General features: G+C 54.9%; 3 protein-coding genes across 6 annotated transcripts in view; 1 reads left to right on the forward strand and 2 right to left on the reverse strand.

Moving 5' to 3' along the window:
• Window positions 1-6,411, reverse strand: part of PAK4 (p21 (RAC1) activated kinase 4) — a 24,092-nt gene extending 17,681 nt beyond the window's left edge. For 2 of the 3 annotated variants that reach the window (XM_069078570.1, XM_069078567.1), the window contains exon 1: window positions 6,243-6,411. The gene's annotated coding sequence lies outside the window, so the exon portion shown is untranslated. Of the gene's footprint in view, window positions 1-5,260; window positions 5,368-6,242 lie in introns of those variants that run through there. The other variant, XM_069078569.1, reaches the window with a different exon arrangement.
• SARS2 (seryl-tRNA synthetase 2, mitochondrial) overlaps window positions 1-10,250 on the forward strand; it is a 113,713-nt gene that overhangs the window by 70,611 nt on the left and 32,852 nt on the right. The window lies entirely within an intron of this gene.
• Window positions 9,674-10,250, reverse strand: part of ACP7 (acid phosphatase 7, tartrate resistant (putative)) — a 6,898-nt gene continuing 6,321 nt past the window's right edge. For both annotated transcript variants that reach the window (XM_069078585.1, XM_069078586.1), the window contains one exon: window positions 9,674-10,250. This exon is cut by the window's right edge and continues 1,685 nt beyond it. The gene's annotated coding sequence lies outside the window, so the exon portion shown is untranslated.

Below are 10,250 nucleotides of genomic sequence, written 5' to 3' on the forward strand. Positions count from 1 at the left end.
AGAGAGAGAGAGAGAGAGAGAGAGAGAGAGAGAGAGAGAGAGAGAGAATAAGGCAGCATGGGTCCATTCTTCGAGCAGTCACATACCAGCTCCACACAAGTCAGGGATGTGTCCCAGAGGGACAAGCAGGGGGAGAGGCAAGACCACAGATTCTGGTCCAGTCTTGGGTATAAATCAGGCCTGTGGCCCTTCAGGAGCCATATAAATTCCAGGGGGTTGTTTCCTCCTCTCTAAGGCAGCAATAAGAAGTCAATCCAATGTGTACTATTAAGCCCCTGTGGTACACATGAGTAGGCACTGTGCCTTTAAGCATTGGGGCCTCACAAAGACAAAAATGAATCAGTCCCTGCTCTCAGGAGGCTGACATTCTATCAAGGGTGGAGTAGTGACCACCAAGTGAGTATCAATCTGAAATACAGTCTTTCCCCAGGAGAGAGCACCATGGTGTAGCTGGGAACAGGGCCCCCAGGAGATGATCCCCTGCCATGCAGGGGCAACAGCAGGGCCCAGATTGCTGAGCATTGACAGAATGAAGGAGAGGAGTCTGCCAGAGGCCAGGAGGCCCTGAAGAGGAACATGGTCATCAGAGGAGGGGCTACAGTTGTCGGCCCCTGCACCAGGAGAGAAGGGGTGGCTACAAGAGATGCTCTGGGAGGGTGAGTGACAGTGAAGAAGGCTGGGAATCTGGGGAATGGCAGGATGAAGATGTGAATGGAAAAGGAGGGGGCCATATCTGGAGGTACCCAGGGCAGACCGAAGAGGCTGGCTGCAGAGTTCTGGGAGGCACCTGCAAATCCTACTAGGGATAATGACAGCTAACTGCAGAGTGCTTTTATGTCTTACAAAGTATTGACATACATCATCTTGTTTGAGCTTCACAAGCCTGGGAGGCGGAGACAATAATTATCCCTGTTTTACAGTTGAGGACACTGAGGCTAGGAGAAGGAAGTAACTGCCCTGCCCAGGGCTCAGGGCAGCACTTTCTAGATCTGAGGGAGGATCATGGCCATTTCCCTTCCCACTCTACCCTAGGCTGCCAGAAGTGAGAGCAGAGTCAGCTGAGCTTACAGCAGGGAGGGCAACCAAAGCCTGTTCCTGGGGGAGATGGGAAGTTGAGAGAACCACAAGGAGAAGACAGGGATTACAGAGTGGTGGTGTCAGGCAGCTCCTGATGTTCCATGGGGCTCAGTGGGAGCTGCGGGGCTGCCCCGGCAGGTCATCTGGCAGAGGAAAATGATGGACGGCAGTCTCCCCCTGCTGGGTTGGCCTGGGGTCAGCAAAGGCATGTGAGGAATGGGGGACACACTGGTACGGGCATCTCAAGCTCCTCCCTGTGTCAGCCCCTAAGAGCAGGGATGGCTCCCCTGTCCCATCCCAGTCAGGAAGTTGACTCTCCAGCTCATGGTATAAACAGACCTCACCCCCACAGCCACCTAAGCACCTGGAAGGATGATGAGAACACCAGACATGTCCCCTGAAAGGGCTAGCTCCTGCTACGTGGAAAGCCCCTGAACCAAGGACATGACATCTTTGTCAGCAAAGTGGCTTTATTCTTGGGTGGGTAATTCCCGTTTGTTGCTAATTAAACTACAAGTTGATTAGCTGAGGAAAACCTTTAATTAGCCCTTGACATAATTCAGGGAAATTATAGCCTTTTCTCCTCTCCCCTCTCCCTGCTCTGAGCATTGCTTATTTCTTACTGGCTGCTGAGAATCCATTCCCCCCCCCCCCCCCCCCCGCCCCACCTTTTTAAGGGCTCTCAGAGGCTCAGGGAATAGGGACCAAAGACTGAACTTAGGGGAGAGGACAGTGACTTGACCCCAGGTTAAAACCTCAAGGGGGCCTTGGGACAAAGTCCTGAAGTTTGTGCAGACAGTACTGGGGCTTAACATCCCCATAGATACCTCCAGCTTTTCCCTGGGAGAAACTTGCCCAGAGATCTCCACATGGAAAGCAGGAGCCCTGTCCTCAAGAGCTCCAGAGCAGCCTAACTCCGGAGAGGACAAACACTGTGAAGTGAAAGGCCACAGCTCTCATCACTCCCTCTCCACACACCAACCTCCATGACCCCTCACTCTTCCAGTCAAGTTCAACACCCTTCATGGCCACCATCTGATCCCCACTCCCCTATTCTGAGCCCCCCCAACGTGCCCTTTCCAAGAACTGCCTCAGGGCTAGTCTCTAAGGCAGCTCCTGCTCCTGAGCTGGCCCTCCCTGCCCATGGCACGTGGGTTCCCAGACTGCTTCCACCTGACAAGCCCCATGGTCTCAGGGGCAGGGGCATGGCCAACACTGTGGGCTCTAGATTGAGTCTGGCACACAGCTCCTAGGAGCTGGAGGCTTGGGGCCTGTGTTGGCTCAAGTCTAAAGTCATCTCTTGGCAACCTCAGCAAAGTCCAGATGAAATCACAGCTGGCTAACAAGAAAGTGCTCCCAGGAGGCGATCTCAGCTGCAGGGCAAGGGACTATCTGGGAGAACTGAGTGGGGGAGAGGGGAGAGGTGCCACGGAGGTGAGGAGATGGGGGGGGTAGGGCAAAAAATGTGCTTCTAGAGCCCTCAGGAGGACAAGCTCTTAACTTGCTTCAAAATAAACAACTCTGGGAAATACAAAATGAGAACAGAATGGTCTCATTTTACAGGTGAAGAAACTGAGGGGCTTGGAGCCTTGCTGGCCCCTGGGGGGGGTGGATAGAGCAGCTGGGCAGATCCAGTTCTTATACCACCTCCCACCCTCAGCAAGCAAGGCCAGGCTGGGGAAGGAGGGACCAGCGTAGACCCAGGTCACAGCACTGCTTTATACAGCAGCAGCTTCCCATCTGAGGGAAGAGGAGGATGAAGGGAGCTGGGTCAGGCCCCAATTCAGCCACTCACTGGAGAGGCCTTGAGCCCTCAGCTACCTGCTTTTACCTGAAGAAGTTGGGGTGTGGGGGACAGGGTGCACCAAGGTCAAGACAAAGACTGGGTGGCGGAATATGGAATGATAACAACCCAGCTGTGCTGAGGGGGCTCCAGGGGAAGGGGAGGAGGCCTGCCAGGCTCCCTCCCCCAGTCAGAGCACAAGGCCTCCTCCAGGCCGCTGGGCAGCAGCCCCAGAGATCAAGAGCTTCCTCCTCTGGAGTCCAGGCTCTCTCTGACTCCTTTCTAAGACCTTGGAAGGGCAGCTGCGATTCCTCTAATTCAAAAAACAGCTGGGGCAGCCAAAGGACAGGGACAGTCAATGAGTCCAGCCTGGGACTAGCCCTGAATGGAAGTGGGAAGGTCCCATTTCCCCTCACACCAACATATACTGGAGATGGCTTCCTGCCAGCCAGCTCCGTAATGACCACACTTGGCCACAGCTGGGGTAATGGGAATATCAGCTGGCCGGGGACACCCCTGAGGCCAGGGGAAATGTTGTGGGAAATACAGGACAGTGATAGTAAAATGTGTGTGAGCATGGCCTGGCTAGGTGGCCCAGTGGTGTCAGAAAGACCAGAGCTCAAACATGACCTCAAACACTAGCTGCGTGATGCTGGGCAAGTCACTTAACCCCTGCCTGCATAAAACTGGAAAAGGAAATGGCAAATCTCTCCAGTATCTTTGCCAAGAAAACCCCATGAACCACAGGGGCAGAAAGAACTGGACATGACTTGGAATGACAATGGATGCCTGGGAGGGGAGACTCAATTACTGGAGCAATTAGGGGGTTCTGGGCTGCATGCTGGGTAACCCTCATTCTATATCCCCCCAGGGACACACCAGATCCTGGGGGCCAAGATGGCCTGGTCCTGCCCCCCCACACCCTGGGCCTCTAGCCCAGGACCAGCCCCACAGCAAGCCAAGCTCTAGACCAAAGCGAAGATGGGAGCCCAGAGACATCCAGGGAAGGAAGGCTTGGTCATGACCTCCTTTCCCCACTTGGGAACATCACCCTTCATTCTCTAAACTTCTGCCTCACAGAATGTCAACCCCCTCCCTCCCCCATTTCAAGCACTGTCCAGATAAGCGAGTTACTGCCCACCCTTTCTTATGCCTATTTCATATCGCTGCACAGTGGGAAGCGTCTTGCCTCCACAGCCCTGGGTTCCAATCCTACCTCTTACCACGCACAGTAAGCAAATTCCTTGGGTCTTAGGGTGCTGATTTAATCTGTAAAATGGAGGGAAAGGACCATGACTAGGTGGCACCCAACACCAGACTCTTCTCTGTCAGTCCCCACCTAAAATCCCAATGCCTCAGGCAGATTGGAAGCAGCTCCTGAAGCTGAGCCCACCAGATCTTGCAAAGATCTCCATTCCCCCTTGGTGCAGCAGAGGGAAGGATCCCCAAGTCTATTCTCAACCTGGCCTCCTCTTCAAGTGGGAGGGGCCCCTGTGTGATCACTGCTGGGCCTGGGCCCCTGGTCTGAGCGAGATCCTAAGAAGTCAGCTCTTCCCTTCCTCATCCCTACTCTTTGTGTCCAGTGCACTCACAAGTAGCCTCAAGAGGCCAGCTAAACCTGATCTGAGCCCAGACCCCAATATGGTATTAAACAGGGCTGAGTCACTGAGAAGCTCAGGAAAAAGGATAAACTGGAGGGAGCCCAAAGGATGGACCCATGAGGACGAAGCCTGTTAGCCGTGCCTTGGCTCAGGATGAGAAATCTAGATTTCTTCTGCCCCTGTAAGGAAGGCATTTCAGTGGGATCCCTGGAGCCGAGGGCCCTCATGCTACCAGCAAGCCTCGCTCTGGCCCCCTCTTCCCCTTCCAAGAGGGCAGGTAGGTCCTCCAGTTCTGGGCTCCCTGCCCAGAGGCAGCAGCAGCAGCAGGGGAGGGCCCCCAGAATCTCATCCAGGCCCAGCACTGCCAGTCATTCTGGACCTTTCAACAGAGCTGCTCATCCTCTTTCGGAAGAGGGATGTTGGGAGGTGTCATGATGCTTTCCAAGAGTTCCCAGGGGCCCCCTCAGAGTCAGGGCCCTTCAAATATAGCCCCAATTCTCCAGACAGCCCTCCCTCCAGCTGCACATAACCCCTCCTGGGACTTAAGTCCTACAGAGAGACACACTCCCTCCCCCATGTAACCCACCCATACCCCTGGGACAACTGTTCATAGAAGTGCCAGCGTGCTGCGCCCGGGAAGCCGATTTCTACACAATACCCTGGGGAGGCTCTAACCCGGGCGCATGGATGATGAGCACAGGCTCTCCACTCCCGGTGCCAGAGCTGGGGAGCACTGAGCGCGTCCCCTGGGCCGGGCCGGTGGAGCCCTCTTCCTCCTGCGCTCCTGCCCGAGACTCACCCAAGCCCTCTCCCCAGCCAGGGTCTCCAGGAAGCCGGCACTTCCTCCTCCTCCGCCAGCAGATATCCCTTCCCCTGCCCAGTCCAGGCCACACTTGGGCAAACTCCGCGGCCCAAGCAACAGCCCCACACCCCTAGGCGTGCCCGCCACACCCACCCACTCCAGGGCCCGGGAATTGCGATTCCTCCCCAGGAGGGCGAATCCGTCCCCTCCAGAAAGGGGTCAGCGGCCGCAGGGTGAAGGGCCCGGCCCAGACCAGGGCGGCCACGCAGCCAGCCTCCGCAGAGCCAGGCCTCCTCTGACCGATCACGCCGGAACCCAGGCGCCCAGCACGGCCATTCCCTGCCCTCGAGGGGTTAGGTCCCTTCCGCACCCCTGGGCGGCCACAGGCCGCAGCTCACACACACAGGTGTGCACAAGCACAGCGCGCACGCCGGCACACACGTGCACCGCACACACGGCGAACACACGCGTGTGCGCGCACACGGGTCACATGAAGAGAGCGAGTTCGGCAGCATGCGCGGGCAAGGGGTGTGTCCCGGACAGCCCTCCCCCTTCCCACGGTGGAGTCTGAAGCCGCCAGGCCCCTCTCCCCAAGCCGCGGCCAAGCAAGGAGAGGAGAGGGGAGAAGCCGTAGTCCCCTCCCTGCTCTCTGACCCCTCGAACCCCGGCTACTCCTGAATTCCCACGGTCACCGCACCAGGTAATGGCACCCAGGGAATTGACGGTCCTAGGACCCGCCCTCTCAGGTTCTGACCTTTGACCTCCATACTGGGGTTCCCCTCTCCCCAGTACCTCGACCCCGCCCCCCCCCCCCCCAGGTGCCGAATTTTGCCTCCTCCCCTCTCCCCCCCCCCCCCACCCCGGCTTCTCCCCTCTCCTCTCCTTGCTTGGCCGCGGCTTGGGCCCCCCCCCCCCCCACCCCCCCCACCGCGGCACGCCCCCGTCTCGGCCGCCCGTCCCCGCTCTCCGATTCTCCAACCTTGCTCCCCGGCTATGTCGTCGCTCCTTCCGGGGCTCAGTCCCCTCCTTGAGACACCTCAGCTCGCCCAGGCCAGAGCCGCCACCGCGGCCGTCGCCGCCGCCATATTGAATCCCGCACCAACATCCGGGGCTTTTCCCCCTGCCGCCCACCCGTGCCCATGGCAACCGCTACTGTTCCGGGCGTGGGGCGTGCCGGTCCCGAAGACACGCCCACCCAGGGGGCCTTCCATTGGCCTCGAGCCTCCCCCCCCGCCACGTGAACCACCCAATAGGCGAGCGCCAGAGGGAGATGCCGATCGGGGATTGGCTAATTTACGGGATTAATGGCCGTGGAGGCCTCCTCCTCCTCCTCCTCCTCCTCCTCCTCCTAAACCGACCTGCGGGCTTCCCAGACACGCTTCGTTGCGTGGAGCCGTTCCCGACGCCGGCGGCCTTAAAGGAGAAGGGATAGCTTTTAAGACCCACTCTGGGGGCGGGGGCGGGAACGCTTTGGACCCGAGGAAGGACGTGGTTCTTTTCCCACCGACGTCCCCGTCTCGCACACTCCGGCCTCGGAGCGCCCCCTAGGGCTGAGGCGGAGAACTGCCCCGAGCGGAAGAAGGCGGAGACGGGACTGGGAAGCCGGAGCAGAGCACTTAAAAGCATTTAAAGGGACCCCAGCCCCGCCTCCTCCCCCTTCAAGGCCGGGGACCAGCGGGCACACAGGAAGTGTCCAGCGGGGGGTCGGCCCCTACCGGCCCCAGCTCCAAGATCTTTGGGGCAGGGAGGGAACCGGAGCCTCAGTTTCCTCCTCTGTCCGAGGGGGTGAGGGGCTTCAAAGACATCCTCTCCAGAATGGCACCACCGCTCCCCAAGAGAGCTTGCCTTTGGGAGAGGCCTGGGGTCCGGGTAGAGTAAGGAGAAAGAAAACGAGGTCAACTCAAGGTCACGGGGGAGGGGCCATAGGGTTCGAGACCGCACAGCCTTGGGGGGCTGGGGTCCCATACAGGCCAGCCCCCTCCTCTTACAGACGGGGAAACTGAGGCAGGCAGCGGTCAATTATTCCCCCAGGGCCACCCTGCTAGGAGGTGTCTGAGCTTGGATTTGAACCCATGCCTCCTGAGGCAGGCACAGAGTTCTGTGCAATGTGGCACCACCTAGTGGCCGTCCCTAGAACTTATGTTTTTTTCATCAAAAAAGAAGACTCCAGCTGTGCTAATTAACTTACTCTCAGGCTTGACCCTGACGATGGGGTCCCTGTCCGACGGCCCCCATGGTACAGTTGTGAAGACACTGCCCCCCAGGGCAACCGACTGCTGCCCTTGATGAGCACGGAGAGGAGGCCTGCCCACCTGGCCCTGTCACTGGCCTGCTCCGAGCCTCAGTTTCCACATCTGTAAAATAAGGGGGCTCCACGCAGTGACCTCTCACCATCCCTATGAGCTCTCACCCTGTGACACAGTCATCCCCCCCCACCCTGCCTTGGGTCCCCAATCAGCCACCCTCTGACCTGGCCTCAGGGAGCATGCCAGGGCTGATCTAGATATCAAATATCTTTTCTCCACTAAAAAAGAAATAGAAATTCTGATGGATGACCGCTAGGCGGAACAGTGTATAGCTTCTAGTGGAGCCTGGAGGAAGACATGAGTTCAGATGCCCTCAGACACTAGCTGCATGACCCTGGGTGAGTCACTTCAACTTCGCCTCAGTTTCCTCAACTAGTCCTTCCCTTCCAGGGTGGTTGTGAGGATCAAATGGGACAACACAGGTAGAGCTTAAATTTATCAGTCAATCAAAATTTACCCTCCTTTGTGCAGAACACCCTCAGGCATGGGCAGAGGAGAGGAGAGGAGCTGAGCTGGCCAGCTGGGTGGCCATTCAGGCACCTTCATCTACTCACAGGTTTGTGGTTTGTCCTTTGTTCTTAAAGAGGACCATGGCATCAGGGAGATGGGGACAAGACTTGCAGCTGACTTTGATTTGAGTGAGGGAGGGCTGTGCAAGGTCACCAGCCTCACTTTCTCCTCCAGAGCCATCTGGGTCCAGTGGCCAGGCATCAATCAGAATGACTAGAGGTGGCCCAGCATGCAGTGGGAGACCTTGGCCCTTTTAACAGAGGTCAAGTTTTCACTTAGAGTGAGGCAATGCCCATTGAGTGAATATGGCTGAAAGCTACCTAGTTAATTTGGGGTTTACTGGCTAGATTTCTTTCTCAAAGACTAAGCCTGAAACCCAATTCGCTCTGGAGCTCTTGAATTGGACAACAGGTCCCTGCCCAAGTACCAATTAATGGTTATTTTTTGGACCCTCTTGGCTCAAAGTGAATGTAATAGTAACTATTTCTCTTTTGACCAGCAACCCTCAGGGTCTTCTCTCCCCCCCCCACCCCAGTTTGAATGGTGCATTATTAAAGTGGCTCCCCGGCCCAGAGGCAGCAGCAGCAGGGGAGGGCCCCCAGAATCTCACCCAGGCCCAGAGCTTCTTAAAGAGGCCTATTCACTGAATGGGCTTTGTCTCACTCAAAGTGAGAACCTGGAAAGACCTTAGCCTAAAAGGGCCAAAGTCTCCCACTGCTTCCTGGGCTGTCTCCAGTCATCCTGGTTGATATCTGGCCATCTGACCCACATGGCTCTGGAGGAAAAAGTGAGGCTGGTGACTTTGCACAGCCCTCCCTCACTCAAATGGAAAGAAGTCAATTGCAAGTCATGTCATGGTCCTCTGAGAAAGAGAGACAAACCACAGCATATGTGTGTGTGTATATACACACATGCTATATAGTTATATAATATATGTGCTATAATATACACTATATATTCAAACCTTTAAGCACCATATAAATATTGTAGCTATAATGAAGGACAGAGGCTTCATCTCAGTTCATGGAGTGTGTATGTGTGTGTGTACACATGTGTATAAGGCACAAAGACAAAACAAAACAAGTACCTGCCTTTAAGAAGCTCACACTCTTCTGTGTACCCTGTGTGCTGATAATAAATACAAAAATCAGCACATCATCTTTTTGGTTGGGCTGGTGAGGGGCCTTAGAGGCTGGAGGCTGAGTTTTAACAGCTGGGGGATTCCTGCCAACCCCCCTAACTTCCAGGAACCGGGGCATTTTTTGGCTACACATTTTTAGGGAGGGAAACTTTTAAATTTGATGGTAAGTACATAAATACCTCTTCTCCTAACCAATCACCCTCTTGCCTTTAAAAATGGCATTCTGTGGATTTGGTTGATTATAATCTTAAATTCTTTCCATTTAAGCTATGGAAGTTTTTTTCAAAACATTGAACCCAGTATTGAAATAAACAAAACTTCAGCCCAGACCTTCAAACCACTCGATAACAGGGCACCAAAGCAAGATTCAAAAGCAGTGAAGTATACCATCATTGTTTTCAAGGAGATCAGAAGGTTTGGGGTTAATTGGTACATTTCATAAAACAATAAAAATGCTTTGCAGATATTTATTTCCTCTTTATCATCCTTTTAAAACTTTTTTTTGGCACAGATTTCATAATGTACATAATATATCATCATAGATTCACAGAATTTCAGAGTTGTCCAGGACGTCAGTGGTCATCCATTCCAACCTGTACATGAAGGGAGGCCTATCATTTATAAATAAATAAATATTATATATACTGGGGATTCATATTCAGAAGGCCTTTGCCAGTTAAGATGCATGATCCAATGCCACTTAAAGCACAGCTCACATGCTTCCTCTGGGAAGCCTTCCTAATGGTTGGCATATGGCAATGATTAATTATCTGCTGATGAGTGAACTTGGAGAGAGAGGCACCTACCTCCCTGTAAATGCCCCTCTTCTGAGCCTCTCCTTTGGTCCACTCATCTGTTCATTCATTCCTTCAGCAAACATTAAGCCCTTCCCATGGGTCAGGCTCTGAACAGACACATAAGCTACTTGAATGATATTGGTCACAACAGTGAGCATTCCTGAGGGTGATTCATGATTCAAAGAATCAGTTTCCTCCCAGAAACTATGGGACATAGGGCAGGGATGGATTTT

The sequence above is a fragment of the Petaurus breviceps genome, unplaced genomic scaffold, assembly GCF_028583685.1.
Source record: "Petaurus breviceps papuanus isolate PSGF00001 unplaced genomic scaffold, PetGlider_PUasm1.0 91041, whole genome shotgun sequence".
In the NCBI taxonomy this organism is placed as follows: domain Eukaryota; kingdom Metazoa; phylum Chordata; class Mammalia; order Diprotodontia; family Petauridae; genus Petaurus; species Petaurus breviceps.